The sequence below is a fragment of the Mustela nigripes genome, unplaced genomic scaffold, assembly GCF_022355385.1.
Source record: "Mustela nigripes isolate SB6536 unplaced genomic scaffold, MUSNIG.SB6536 HiC_scaffold_20, whole genome shotgun sequence".
NCBI classification, from domain to species: Eukaryota; Metazoa; Chordata; class Mammalia; order Carnivora; family Mustelidae; genus Mustela; species Mustela nigripes.
This window is the reverse complement of record NW_026739436.1, coordinates 449,903-464,333: the sequence shown is the minus strand read 5'-3', so window position 1 is coordinate 464,333 and position 14,431 is coordinate 449,903. Positions and strand designations below refer to the sequence as shown.

General features: G+C 40.9%; 1 protein-coding gene across 4 annotated transcripts in view; it reads left to right on the top strand.

Moving 5' to 3' along the window:
• Positions 1–3,286: 3,286 nt before the first annotated feature.
• LOC132008035 (probable ubiquitin carboxyl-terminal hydrolase FAF-X) overlaps positions 3,287–14,431 on the top strand; it is a 161,853-nt gene continuing 150,708 nt past the window's right edge. For 3 of the 4 annotated variants that reach the window (XM_059386433.1, XM_059386429.1, XM_059386430.1), the window contains exon 1: positions 3,287–3,839. The gene's annotated coding sequence lies outside the window, so the exon portion shown is untranslated. Of the gene's footprint in view, positions 3,840–13,020; positions 13,134–14,431 lie in introns of those variants that run through there. The other variant, XM_059386431.1, reaches the window with a different exon arrangement.

Genomic DNA, 14,431 nt, shown 5'->3' with positions numbered 1-14,431 from the left:
AATTTTCTTTTTTTTTTTTAAGATTTTATTTATTTATTTGACAGAGAGAAATCACAAGTAGATGGAGAGGCAGGCAGAGAGAGAGAGGGAAGCAGGCTTCCTGCTGAGCAGAGAGCCCGATGCGGGACTCGATCCCAGGACCCTGGGATCATGACCTGAGCCGAAGGCAGTGGCTTAACCCACTGAGCCACCCAGGCGCCCAGGAATTTTCTTTTAGTATGGCCTTGAGTAAATGTCAGAATTGAAAAGCTGTATATTCCAGGTCCATCTCTCTATTTTTTAAGAGATTTACTTTTTTACTTACTTACTACTTACTTGAAGAAAGAGTATGTTAGAGAGTGACCATGGAGCAGTAGGAGAAAGAGAGAAAATCTCAATGTAGGTTCCATGCTGAACAGGACGCCTGCTTGATGCTGAACAGGAAGCCTACTTGATCCCATGACCCTAACTTCATAATTAGAGCCAAAATCAAGAGCTGGATGCTCAACCCACTGAGCTACCTAAGCACCCCTATTCCAGGCCCTTCTTAGAGTTCAGGTGCTTGTGGATACTCCTTGACATAGGAAGAAGAGTTCTTTGTGTGCTCAATTTGATTTCATAAAGCTAGGATTGCTAACGGGAGTAAAGATGAATCAATATCAAAGTGTTAATGCTTGATTGGTTTTGACATGAAGAAAATGCAAAATGTATGATTCAAATTAGCACAACCAGAATGAGAAACTATTTGGCTCTATTTATTGAAGATGAACATACACCTACTTAGAAAATTCAGGAATTGGCCTTATGACTAATTAAAACAATGATATAGGTCCCTGAAAAGACATGGACAGTAAATTGATTCATACAAGTTCCAATCTGCAAATGATTCAAATGTCCATCAATAGTAATTAGTTACATATCTTTGGTATATTTATATAATGCTATAAAGTTTTAATTCAGGAAAAAGTAATCTATGTTCATGGAAGTCAGAATAGTTGTCATCTCAGGGTGTTCAGGTGATCAATGACTAGAAAGGTTTATTTTTGAGGAACTGTTGGCTTTTGGGGGAGGGAGACAGAGATAGAGGGAATTTCATTGAATTCTCATTCCTCATTTGCTTTCCTGGGTATGCCAATAATGCAATGCCTTCATCCACGTCATTTGCCTTTGTCATTTTCCTAAATCATTTCTTTTTTTTTTTTTTTTAAGATTTTATTTATTTACTTGATAGAGATCACAAGTAGGCAGAGAGGCAGGCAGAGTGGGAGGAGGGAAAGCAGGCTCCCCGCTGAGAAGAGAGCTGGATGCATGATTCAATCCCAAGTCTCTGAGACCATGACCCGAGCCAAAGGTAGAGGCTTAACCCACTGAGCCACCCAGGCACCCGTTCCTAAATCATTTCTTAGTAAGCCGGAAAGATAAGGCAATATCCCTCCACATCCCCAATACACAAAAAATAAGCTTGCTTATGAAAGTATTAAAGTAAGAGAATGTCCAAGTTCTGTGATCCTCAGCTGTGATGCAAATATTGCTGAGTATTGTGACATCCATAAATACCCTTTCACATTACTTCCATGGATTTTAGGAAGCAGAGAGACCCTGAAAACAATGCTCACCCTCTTGCTCCACAGAGTTAGCTAAAGTTATTCAGATTTGAGCAACAGCTCAAACAGGAAATTTACAATATGATCTCTGAAATGGGGTGGAACTAGGGGTGAGAGAGAAATCTATATCAAGAAATTCTGCAGTGTCAGGAACTTTATCTACAGTACTTCACTAGAAGAAAATTTACAACTTTTTTCAAAAATTGATCGAAATTGAGTAGTAATAAAGTAGTTGATGTTTCCTTCTACAACTTGTATCTTCTATCAAGATCCACTAAATAGTAACATACAAATCTAGTAGCTTTTAAGTAACAGAAAGTCAAATCTTCAGTGGTTACATACACATGTTTACTTTGAAAAAACTAACATCCTGTGAACTACACAGGATGTATGTATATTTCAGAAAAAAATATTTACCAAAAATTTAATTTTTTAAGCCTTCAAAAGAGGTTTCTGTCTAAATATCACCTACCAAGAGGAAGGCAATAAGGAGACAAAAATAAGGCCCTGATAATCTTTTGCTTATGATTATTACATGTAGGGCAGGTTTGGAGCACAAATTGCACTTTGCTAGGGAGTAGGCTTCCATTGTTCCCTATTCGATGATCTTGGGCCATTAAGATACTCTTCAAATATTTTCTTTGCAGAATACCATTTAGAGATGTGTTCTTAAGACTTGTTTAGGTAATAACTATTAATGACATCTTTATCAGTAGCAAATCTGCAGTCTTCCATGGATAGACACTGGTAGTGGCCACAAAAGAGGAACAAATAATACAAAGCGAATCCAGTATATATATATTATATAAATATACATATATGTAGATATAAAGATAAAAATGTATCAGTTAACGAAATACGTTAATGAAGTAGAAAATCCATATGGTTCAATATATCCCACATAAGAAAACCAGTGGGCTTTCCTCTTATTCACATGGACAACTGTCCCTGTCGACTGGATCTTATACAATCGCTACTTCTTAGCTTTCTGCCATCAACGGGGCTATCGGTCAAGAAATGGAGGTGGGAAGAGGTGGGACGCAAAGTTGTGCCTTCACCCAACCGGTACAATAGATAAGACAGTGCGCAGTCTCAGCACCTCTTTATTCAGGTCTACTTCTTTCCACTGTGTAAACGTTGAGGCTCGGTGACGTTTCCATTCGGGTTCCTTGGCCGGCCAAATTCATAATGCAACCAAACCCAACGATGCAAGTTAAATTGTCAATGCGACGCTCCTGTTTCACTTAATTGTTTCCTTAAATACGTAGTTACCCTTCTGGCGTTGCTGCCTTACCTTTTCAGGTCAATCATTGTGAAAACAGATCCACAGCCTTAATACCCCCCAGTTTTCTTTATTGTAGTTTGTATTCTACCCTTTCCCTATAATACGCTATAATTAAATAGGGTCAGAGACGGGTCCTGTCACAGCACTTTGTGTGACGGTCAAAGTACCCACAATTGCCTTTACTGTTGTGGTCTGCCCCGCCTATCCACAATGTTTGTGGATCTAGAGTTCTCAACCAGGATTCATTTCCGGATTTGCGCAAGAATTCCTTCCCAGTTCCGGTGGAGCGAGAAAAAAACGGTAGGAAGGAAGAGAAACTGAACAGCTCAGGGACACCAGACTGGGCAGGCGTAGGGGGTGGGCCAAGGGGCGGGACTTGGGCAGGGGTGAAAGGTTATCAAGAACCTAGGTGGTGCCGGGGTTGGTGGAAGTCTGCGCCTGTGCAGTTGCTTGGGCAGGCGGTTTTTTTGGTTTTGTTTGTTTGTTTGGCGGTTTTTTTGTGTGTGGGTTTTGTTGTTGTTGTTGTTTTGTGGGGGGTTTTTGTGGTTGGTTTTTGTGTTTTTTTGTGTGTGGGTTTTTTTTTTTTTTTTTTTTTGGTTCAGCGGATCCGCCATATTGAAGAGGAGCGGCCTGGCGACTACTGGAGCCCCGACCTTCCCGCACCCCGCCCTTTAGGGGCTCTATTGAGCCCAGCCCATTTCAGTCTCAAACAGCTACTAAGCTTTTCTCTAAGCTTGTCCCCGCCGCCGCCGCCTCTCCCACACGGGAGGCGGCCGCCTAAGTGCATTGTGCTGGTGTCGGCGTGGAGAGCTAAGAGTAAGAGTCGCAGTGAAGCGGCCTGGCCGAAAAGGACGATAAAGGCAAGGTGAAACACCGCTGCGGGACGAGTAAAAAAGAGGTGACTCAGGACAATCTCACTACGTAGATCCTATCTAAGCTCAGCGAGAGATCCTACCCCGGAAAAAAAAAAGGTGAGAGGACCACCGCGTGCGGAAGACGGCGGACTTGGTGCAGTGCCTTTTTTTATCACGGCCGACGACCCAGTTCTAGCTGTCGCATTTTTTTTTTTCTTTTTTACTGTTTGGGTTTGTTTTTTCCGGGGGTGGGGGGTTGGGGTTTTCTTTCTTTCTTTTTTTTTTTTTTTGCCCGGGTTGTCACTGAGTATTACCACTGCCTCCCACCTTCACATACTGTGGTTTTGGGATAGAAGTCAGCGGTGTCTAGCAGTCTGTGGCGGCCCGTACCTTCCTGGACCCACAACAGAATCAGAGAGAGGCCAGGAGAACTAGGGGGTTCTTGGTATTTCTTCCCTTTTCTAACGAGATGCGGGACTTAACTTATCCCTGCATTCTCTGCACCAGGCTGGGCTGGACAGTTGCGCAAGGCAATAATGGCTGCGGAGCCGGCGCTGTAGGAACGTGTTTATATTTTGGACTGTAAGGGAAAATGGCTGACGGCTCTCTCCCCTCGCTGGTAGACTCCTATTTGTGCCGAGTCTAAACGCTCCACATTAGTGCACTTGTATAGCCGTCAGAGGATTCTAGGCGAGTATCATTGTCGCACTTGCCACCAAACGCTGTCACTAAGGTTAGAGTGATTTCTCAAACTCTCTCAGGGCTAACTAACATTTGTTTACTTCCCAAAGTAAACAGAGGGTGGAATAGTTTTTTGCCTTGTGCTGCCCCAAGGTGCCAATGAAAGATGTTTTAATAAAGAAATCGATTCCATATTACCTTTTACCTATTGTTCACTATTCTGTATGAACACCTCAGTTTGTTAGTAGTAAAATCTCATTGTAATTTGAAGCATTAGATTTTACCTACGTATTTTTTCCTTATAAAATATTAATTTGTGATAATGGACCACGTTCTAATTGTGTGGAAACCACACTTTAGGAGTTTTACAAATAAGAGCATTTGTGTTATTTTGTGAATTTCCTTTATTATGCGACTGCAGTTTTTCTTACACAGTTTGTTGCACTGGTATTTAAAGGTGAATAATTTTTTAAGGTAGTTACTGAACTTAAGTTTGAGGGCTGTAGATGTGCTCTAAGTATTCTTGTTGTATTTTTTTAAGAGGGATACTTTGTATTATTTTCTTAACAGAAGACATTGCACCTTTTAAATCCTCATAATACTTACATACTTAACCTTTCAAAAAAGAATTGAAGTGCTTTGATTAGGAAATTACAGTAGAAATTACATCATGATGAGAAAGAACTACTTAATTGTAGGCTAGAATGGGAGTCTTAAACCGCATTTTTGGACTGAGTTAAAACATGTTAAACTCTTGTAGTTTCCTTGCTCAGCTAATTTAACCAACTGTCATTTTTGTCTACAGAAAATGGTAAAGATTAAAGACATGTTAGAAAGGGATCAGCTTTAGTTATCTAAATTTGAAAACGCAAGCATGTGATTTTAAGTTTAACATTTAACATTTTAATGCTCCACTGTCTGGGAAAAAGGAAAGCCTAAAGTATTTGAAATTACTCTTTCAAGGGTCACTTGAAAATGTCTTATTTCACTGATTTAAAGATAATATTTTTAAATTTCACCTATTTTACCTACCTTTTCCTATATAATTTTTAACAGTTTTTTTTTAATGTGTATTTTCTTTTTGGTGGTTTGCTCTCATAATGCTCATTTTCTAACTTAGAGGTAATTTTTGTATCCATTAAACAGGAAAACATTACAGTTAACAACTCTAAACAAGTAACTATTTACCATAAACCATTTTAACTGAATAGAAATAGTCAAGTAGTATTTACTATGGGTCTTTTCCTGGGATTTTAGGAAATTATAGTGCATTTTAGGTATATACACAAGAAATATTTGGTGGATATTTCCAGATTTTTTTCTTTGATGGTGTATTTGTAATGAAGGTTGTGGTTATTGAAGAAATTTTACTATTTGGTTGTTAGTTAACTAGATGAATGCTCATTTTCTTAGTTTTCTAATATTTTTGCATTTGTTTCAGCATTTTAATGTGGAAACCATCCTTTGTTAAGCTGGATTAAACACACTTATTTCAATAGGGAGGTTTTTGTTTGTTTGTTTGTTTTGAAATGAGTCCATTAAGGGATACATACTTACAAAGTAGAAAGGCCAGTTTATCTTTTCGTTATGGGGTAGTTGTTTTTTTTAACAACTTTTTTGGGGTATAATTTTTATATATAATAAAACTTACTCCTATTTTTATGTACATTTAACTCTTTATTTAATTTAAAATTATGAAAACAGTATCCAGTTCAGTTTTTTAATATTTCTACCATTTCAGTTCCTTCTGATCATTTGCAGTCATTTTCCTCTTTTCTACTCTAGACCCAGGCAATTTCTAATATTCCTGTTGCTATAGATTTGCCTATCTTGGCTGTTCAGATAAATGAGATCATACAATATGTAGTCTTTTTATCTGACTTCTTTCAGCTAGATAATATTTTTGAGATTTATACTGTATTGTGGCTCTATTTAATACGGACTTAAAACTGCTACGAACATTAATTTGTAAATCTTGGTGTGTGAACATTGTGTTTTTGTGTTAGGTAGATGCCTATGAGCAAAATTGTTGCGTTGTGTTGTAAATTTGCATTCAGCTTAAGAAACTGCCAAATCATTTCCCAAGAAGTATTGCCATTTTACATTACTACCAGCAGTTTATGAGTTTATTAGTTCTCTGCGTTCTGACTTTTGGTTATACCCACTCTAGTGGGTGTGCAGTGATACCTTATAGTTTTAATTGTATTTGCCTTGTGACTAAACTGTTGGCTGTTTGTAAATCTTTGGAGAAATGTCTCTTCAGATGGCCCATTTTTAAAATTAATATTTAATTATTCCCTCTTAAGGTTATGTATTTTCTCTGACATATGATTTGTAATACTTTCTCAGTCTCTGTTACCTGTTCGTTTTCATAATGGCATTTTTTAATAAACAGGTCACAAAAATTCACCTATTTTCATCTAAGCATTTTATATTTAAATGCTTAAGAAATGATATATATTTTGTATTAAGCATTAAATTTTGGCGTGTAATTCATTTGGGGTTAACTTTTATGTATTGTGAGAATTAGAGCTCTAAATTCATCTTTTACAGGTGGATATCCAATTGTGTTACTATACTTTGTTTAAAAGACTTTTTTCCCAGTGAAAAGTCTTGGTTCCCTTGTTAATAAACATTTGCTGTATTTAAAAGGGCATATATAGGGGTGCCTGGGTGGCTCAGTCATTAAGCTTCTGCCTTCTGCTCAGGTAATGTTCTCAGGGTCCTGGGATCAAGCCCTGCCCACTGAGGAAACTGCTGCTCCCTCTGCTTGTGCTCTCTCTGTGTCCGTCTCTCTGTCACATAAATAAATGAAACCTTTTAAACAAAGGGCTTATACATAAGGGTTTATTTTTGGGCTACCAGTTCTGTACTATTGAGTTATGTTTATGCTTGTGTTAGCAATTGGAAGATTTCATTTTTATAAAGGACAGTAACCCTTGAAATTTTTTTAATTGTGGTAAAATGCATATAAAATGTACCATCTTAACTTTTTTTATGTAGTTCAGCATTAAGTATAATGACATTTTTGTGCAGCCATCATGTTAACACTTTCATTTTAACTTCCATCACATTTTTAATTTTAACTTACTTTTCTTTATTGCAATCCTTGAGAAATAGATTTTTGTGTTTTTCTTCAGTGACTTTTTTCTCTTAAGAATTGTAACCTCATTATTATTTGGACAGAGATCGACATTACTATTTGGGAAGCGGTTAATGCAGAGGTTTTTTTTTTTTAACCGTGATAGTATATTACCGTCACTTTGGGAGCTTTTGAGTTAATACCAGTACTGAAGGTTCCCTGTGCTCTCCATCCACCTATTTAATTTGTCTAGTACAAAGCCTAGGTAAGTGATCTTTAAAATTTTTGAGGAAAAAAATAATAACTATGTTATTAATTCTAAGAATGTGGGTATCAGTCTTTCAGATAAATATGAACATGCCTTTTTTTTAAGTAGCATCTACGCTGAACATAGGGCTCAAACAAAACCCTGAGATCAAGAGTCGTATGTTCTCCACTTAAGCTGAGCCAGCTGTGCACCCTAGAACACAATTTTTTGATAGTTTGACTAATGCCAGAGTTGTCATTTGAGTTTTAATTATGTTTGCACTATGTCAGCATTTTGTGTGTATCATATTATGTAGATGCTCTTTTACTTCTACAGATACATGTGAACATTTAGATTAAAGAGGCACAACTAGTGGTGAGTACAGGTACTTTAAGATTGTGGTACAATAAATCATTGATTTATTTGCTTTCATATTTTTAAACATTGAAATTTGACTAGCTTTACATATTAGAATAGGCTTAGACTTGATTAAAATTTTTGGTTTGTAATTTTGTTTTAAAGATTATTTAAGTTTTCTTCTATATGCGAAATGATTAGCCGCAGATGTTAAGCTGCATTGAGTAAGTTCTCCTTTCCTTTTCCTCCCAACATATGGGGGCCATTCGTTTTTCTTTTGGTGGGTTTAGTCTTTAAAAATGTTTGAATAACCTGATATTACTTAAGGTGCAAAACTGAGGTATTTATCTCCCTATTATTTACTTGAATTATCCAGAAAACCTTAGGTTTGATGTGAAATTATATTAGAGAGTTTGAAGTTTTCCTTTAGTGTTTATGATAGGTTTTCCACAAAAGCTTTTTTTTTTTTTTTTTTTTTTTTTTAGATTTTATTTATAAATAGAGAGTGCTTGAGAGAGCACAAGGATTGGGGGTAGAGGAAGAAGCAGACTCCCCTCTGAACAGGGACCCTGATAATGGGGTTTGATCGCAGGACCCTGAGATGCTGATCTAAGCCTAAGGAAGCAGATTAACTGAGCCACTGAGGTGCCCTTCCATAAAAGCTTTTCAAAATCAAGTTAGCATTTGTGGATTTGTGTATGAGACGGAGTTTACAGTGTATATGGAATTATTGAAGTAAAAGTAATAGACACTTATAGTTTCTTTTTTCCTTAGTTTAATATGGTAAATTAAATTCTCTTCACATAGAGGAAAAGTTTGCTAGTATAGAATCTGTTGGGGGTTCTTAAAGTGGCAGAACATTGTTCTTTTGGTAAATAATATGGAAACTAGATCTACTTTAATAAACCTTAATGGTATAAGTGAAGGAAAGACTCCATGAAATTGTACTGCTTGCTATGTTTTAGGGCTTTGAATTTATCATATGGACTTCTTATTTTTTTTTCTTTTGAAATAAAGTGATCATTACAAAATACTTTCAGTGAGCAAGATGTGAAAAGTAGTTTGATGGAAAATCTTACACAGATATTTTTAAATGTGATTCTGTGCTGTGTTTGCTAGTCCTCTGCTTTATTAAAGATAACTTAATGCGCAGTATGTGCATGTATGCACACATACATTCATAGATACTTATTTGGTAGCAAACCCTTTTTATTCTGCCCTCAGAGTTACTGTATAATTGTGGTTTTCTTCTCAGATTTACCTGTGGAGTTTACTGAAAAGAATTAGCTAGGTCTCACTTCTAGAGTAGATTCTGGAAGATTTTACTTGTTTCTTGGGAAAGACCTAGATAATAAAAAAAATTCTCAGATGATCCTTATGTATAGTTATAGTAGTAGTATAGTTTAAGAGAAGGGGAGACCTGAGATCATTCAGGAATGTTGTTACTTTGCCATTAGGCAGCACTTATCTTCTTTTGAATGTTTTGAATGTTTAGTGTTGGCAGTGGGGTCAAAAATCTCACACCCAAAGTCACAGATATATTGTAAATAGGATTTTAATGCAGTAGTTTAAGAACTGGAATTATACTTACAAACTTGATTTGATTATATCTGTTTTATCACTTAGAGGTTCTTCTCTGATTATCCTTTCTATACTTGTGGCATGTTTCCTTTTCTCTTGCAACAAATACTTGTTGGGCATTTGCCGTGTATCAGTTAGTATCCTAAGCACTTATCCTATATTAATGTACAAAATAAAAGTACTACTTTTTTCTGGAACCATATTTTTTACAAAGTAAGTTGGGGTAGGACTAGCTAATTTTCCTAACTTTAATTTTCTGTCATTCTCTTAGCCTACCTCAGTAAAGGTGCTATGATTGAACTTACATGTTACAGTATTAAACTAGTGGAACTTCCCGAGTTGTTTTCCATTTAAAATAGTTTTTTAGGGGCACCTCGGTGGCTCAGTGGGTTGGGCCTCTGCCTTTGGCTCAGGTCAAGGTCTCAGGGTCCTTGGATTGATCCCAGCCCGCATTGGGCTCTCTGCTCAGTGGGGAGCCTGCTTTCTCCCCTCTCTCTGCCTGCCTCTCTGTCTACTTGGGATTTCCCTCTTTCTGTCAAATAAATAAAAAATATAAAATCTTTCAAAAAATTAAAAAATAAAATAAAATAGTTTTTTAAAAAGATTCATTTTGGGGCGCCTGAGTGGCTCAGTGGTTAAAGCCTCTGCCTTCAGCTCAGGTCATGATCCCAGGGTCCTGGGATCGAGCCTCACATCGGGCTCTCTGCTTGGCAGGGAGCCTGCCTCCTCCTCTCTCTCTGCCTGCCTCTTTGCCTACTTGTGATCTGTCTGTCAAATAAATAAAAATCTTTTAAAAAAAAAAAAAGATTCATTTTGGGGTGCCTGGGTGGCTCAGTTGGCACTACTACCTACTACTACTACCTACTGCCTTTGGCTCAGATCACAATCCTGCAATCCCAGTATCACTTCTCCCTCTGACCCTCCCCTTTCTCATGCTCTTTCCTTCTCTCTCTCTCTCATTATCTCTTTTTCAAATAAATAAAATCTGTTTTTTTAAAAAAAGATTCACTCTGAACATTAGTATTCCCCTGTGCAATATAGGTGTGAAGTACAAAAGAACAGCGTTCCTTTTATCTACTGGGTTTAGGGGCACCTGGGTGGCTAAGTGGGTTAAAGCCTCTGCCTTTGGCTCTGGTCATGATCAGGGTGCTGGGATCGAGCCCGCATTGGGCTCTCTGCTCAGCAATGAGCCTGCTTCCTCCTCTCTCCCTCTATGCCTGCCTCCTTGCCTGCTTGTGATCTCTGTCTGTCAAATAAACAAAATCTATCTATTGGGTTTAGGAATAACTTAGGAGTTTAATGAAACATTAAAGTTTGTGGTTAGAAGACATAGGCTGTCACAGTTCCTCTTTCCCTGTGTTACTGTGTCTGCCTGAGCTTAATTAGTTTTCTTCTTGGTTATGTGTGTTCTGATTTTGTTTTAATTTGTTTTGTTCTGGTGCTTTTTGTTTAATGTCTTCCTTCAGATTCTTATAGGTTAGTGGCATCCATGTTGTCAGTGTAAGGTTTTTTAGGCGAGATAAACAAGACACCAGGCGCAATAGGCACAAGGCAAGATTTATTAAAGGGACTCTCTGGCAAAGTTTCAGGGCTCAGGAGAAGGGGAACCAGGAAAGTCGTGCCAGGAGGAGATGGGCACCCTCAGGTGAGGTTCCACCACTCTGGAAAGCGGAGAAATGCGGAGTCAGGGAAGTCACACTTGAAGGGAGTCAGGCCAAGGCATGGGCTCACATCCACATATGGGAGGGTATTTGGTGATCAGAGGGTATGGGGTGGGTGGTCCTGATACTTCTGTTTCCTAGATAGGTATTGGGTTACCTATGGAGAGCTGGGCATACATCGTTTTGGCGCTAGAGTCAAGGGTTGAGGAAGAGGGAGGAGGGGTGCTGGAAGATGGCGGCCCTGGCAGTCTTTTCTATTGTTCCTCCTGCATTCTCAGAGCCACCGACCCAACATTCCAACCTTTTTGTGTAAGGGGTGGCAATTCAGATCTGGCTACTTCCTGCTGGCAAAGGGACGTCGTTATAGGGTCCTTTGGATGGGGGTAGGCAGGTGTAGGGTTGCTGGAGGAGTTGGTTGACGGTGACCCTGTATGTGATCCTGAATGAAGCGAAGAACACAGGGGGCGATTAGTGCTAATAGGCAGAGGAGAATAAGGGGACTTGGGATCAGAAGGATCCCAAGGGGGAGAGCCACCATTGAGAGGGGTTTATTTCAGAGCGATGCTGGCCACGAAGGGAGTCGTGGATTTTTGCCAGGGCACCAGTATTGGTTTCGACTATACCAGATTCATTGATATAATAGCAACATTCTTCATTGAGGAATAAACATGTTCCTCCCTTGTCTGCGGTGAGCAAGTCCAGGGCTTGTCAGTTCTGTAGGGCTGCCTGGACCACTGAGGTAACCTGTCGTTGTAGGGATGTCAAGAACTGAACAGCCTCTACGGCTGTTCAGAGCTATTCAAATAAATCTCAGGTAGCATCTATGGAGTGGGCTAGAGCCCCAGTGCCCAGCCCGGTGGCCACTAGGGAAGACACCAAGGAGACCCCAATAACCAGGGGAAGAAACACAGCCTTTTTCTGTAGTGGGAGGAGCGGGGAGAAAACGGCCATTTCCACTAGGGCTGGCACCCTCCGGGCTGGCCGTCTGTGATGACCAGCTGAGTAGACCGTGTGGTGTCCCCGTGGGTCCAAGTTTCCACTAGGAAGAAGTGCCACCTGAACCCAGGGTCACCTGAGGGGCAGCTAATTGGGGGGGGGGGTAGAAGGAGGAGGGTGAGGAGAAGTGGTGCAGAAAATTTGCAACCACGTGGGCTTGGGAAGTCCAGCCATCCTGTGGTGGGGCTGGTTTTAGATTGGAGATGTGTACCCATGGGTGGTGTCCTAGGAGTTCTGCCGCTGTGGGAGATGTGAGAATAACAGTATGAGGGCCGGTCCACCTGGGCTGTAAGGACTTAGGGTGAAGTTCTCATAAGAGAACTTGGTCCCCAGGATTTAAGGCCTGGGGGAAGTCTCTACCCGGGCTGTTGGGGGCAGGGATGGTTGCATCTGCATGAGCCCTGAGGAGGTGAGGGTCAGATAGGGCAGATAAGATAGGAGGGGTGGAGGAGAGGCAGGCAGGCAGGCCTCAAGGAGAGGCCCTAAGGTGGGCAAAGGGTTGTCCAAGAGGGGCGGTTTCGAGAGTGTGTTTGGTGAGTTGTTCCTTTGAGGAGGCCATTGGCCCTCTTGACCTTACCCAAGAATTGAGGGTAGTAGGGGATATGGAGTTTTCAGGTGATGTTGAAGCTCTTGGAGATCTGTTGTATGATGCTGGAGATGAAAGCAGTTCCGTTGTCTGATTGTAGGGTTCGAGGGAGTCCAAACCTCGGGATGATCTGTTCAGTGAGAACCACGGTGACCACATCTGCTGTTTCTCTAGCTGTGAGGGATGCCTCAATCCAGCCTGTGTCCACAAGAGTTAGCAGGTATCTGAAGGTTTTGTGTTGAGGCATGTGAGTGAAGTCAAGTTGCCATTTCTCGCCTGGCTCATGCCTCCGGAGCTGGTGGGTGGGTTCTGGTCTGCAGAGGCCGCCCTGGGCAATGACTGCAGAGCAGGTTCTGCAGGCCTGGTATACTTTGGAGGAGGGGTTGGTGAAAGAGAGGTTGGAGAAATTGGTATAGGGCCTTTGGACCGATGTGGAGAGACTGGTGGATGTCAGTAGTGAGGGTGTGGATTAGCCTGTTCGGGAGGGCATTTTTGTCCTGAACATAATACCATTTCTTGCCACCCAACCTGCCACCTAATGTTTTGAGGGCCCAAGTCTCATCGTGTGTATGAGGGACTGTGGGGAGTGTTGAGAAATGGGAGAGGGCCTGGAGAGGAGTTTAAGGCCATCTGTCGGGCTAAAGAGTCTGCCTTATTGTTCCCCAAAGAGATGGGGTCCTTGGAGGCCTGATGGCCATGACAGTGGACAGTAGCCACCTCGGTAGGGTAATTAAGAGCCTCAAAGAGTTTGGCAATAAGAGGCCTGTTGACTGTGAGGGTTCCCTTGGTCGTGAGAAATCCCCTTTCTCACCAGAGGACAGAGTAAGTGTAGGTAATAAGGAAAGCATATTTAGAGTCAGTATAAATAGTGACCAGTTGTCCCTCAGATAAGTGAAGGGCCCTGGTGAGAGCCACCAGTTCTGCCTTTTGAGAAGTAATCCCAGTGGGAAGGGGGGGCAGCATCTATGACAACGTCCAGGGTGACCACTGCATAGGCCCTGTGTGGCCGTCCATCTGGTGCTATGAGGAAGCTCCCATCCACGAACAGTGTGCGTTGGGGTCAGGCAGCGGCCGAGTCCAAAAGTCCTGGATGGGAGGGAGAAAGTTCTTCCAGGAGTTGAGAGCAGGAATGGGAAGGAGTAAGGAGAGATGAAGGTGTCAGCAAGAGAGTGGCAGCATTTAGGTGAGGGAAGACAAAGAGTGTGACCTGGGGGTTTTCTATGAACAGCAGGTGGTCGAGTTGGAGACAGGAAGGAATGAGTTGTGCCAAGGATTTGTGGGTGACTAAGTCCATAAGTCGATGTGGGGAGAAGACCATGATGGTCTGTCCTAAGGTAAGTTCAAGGGCCTCCTTTGTCAGAGAAGTGGCTGCTGCTAGGACCCTGAGGCAGAGCTGCCATCCCTGGGCAGTGACATTTAGTTCCTTGGAGAGTTAATGGGGATAAGGAGACCCTGCTGCTGGAGGCAGTCGAAGATGGGCTTAAGTCCTCACCGATGGGTTGCCACTATAGGTCTGGA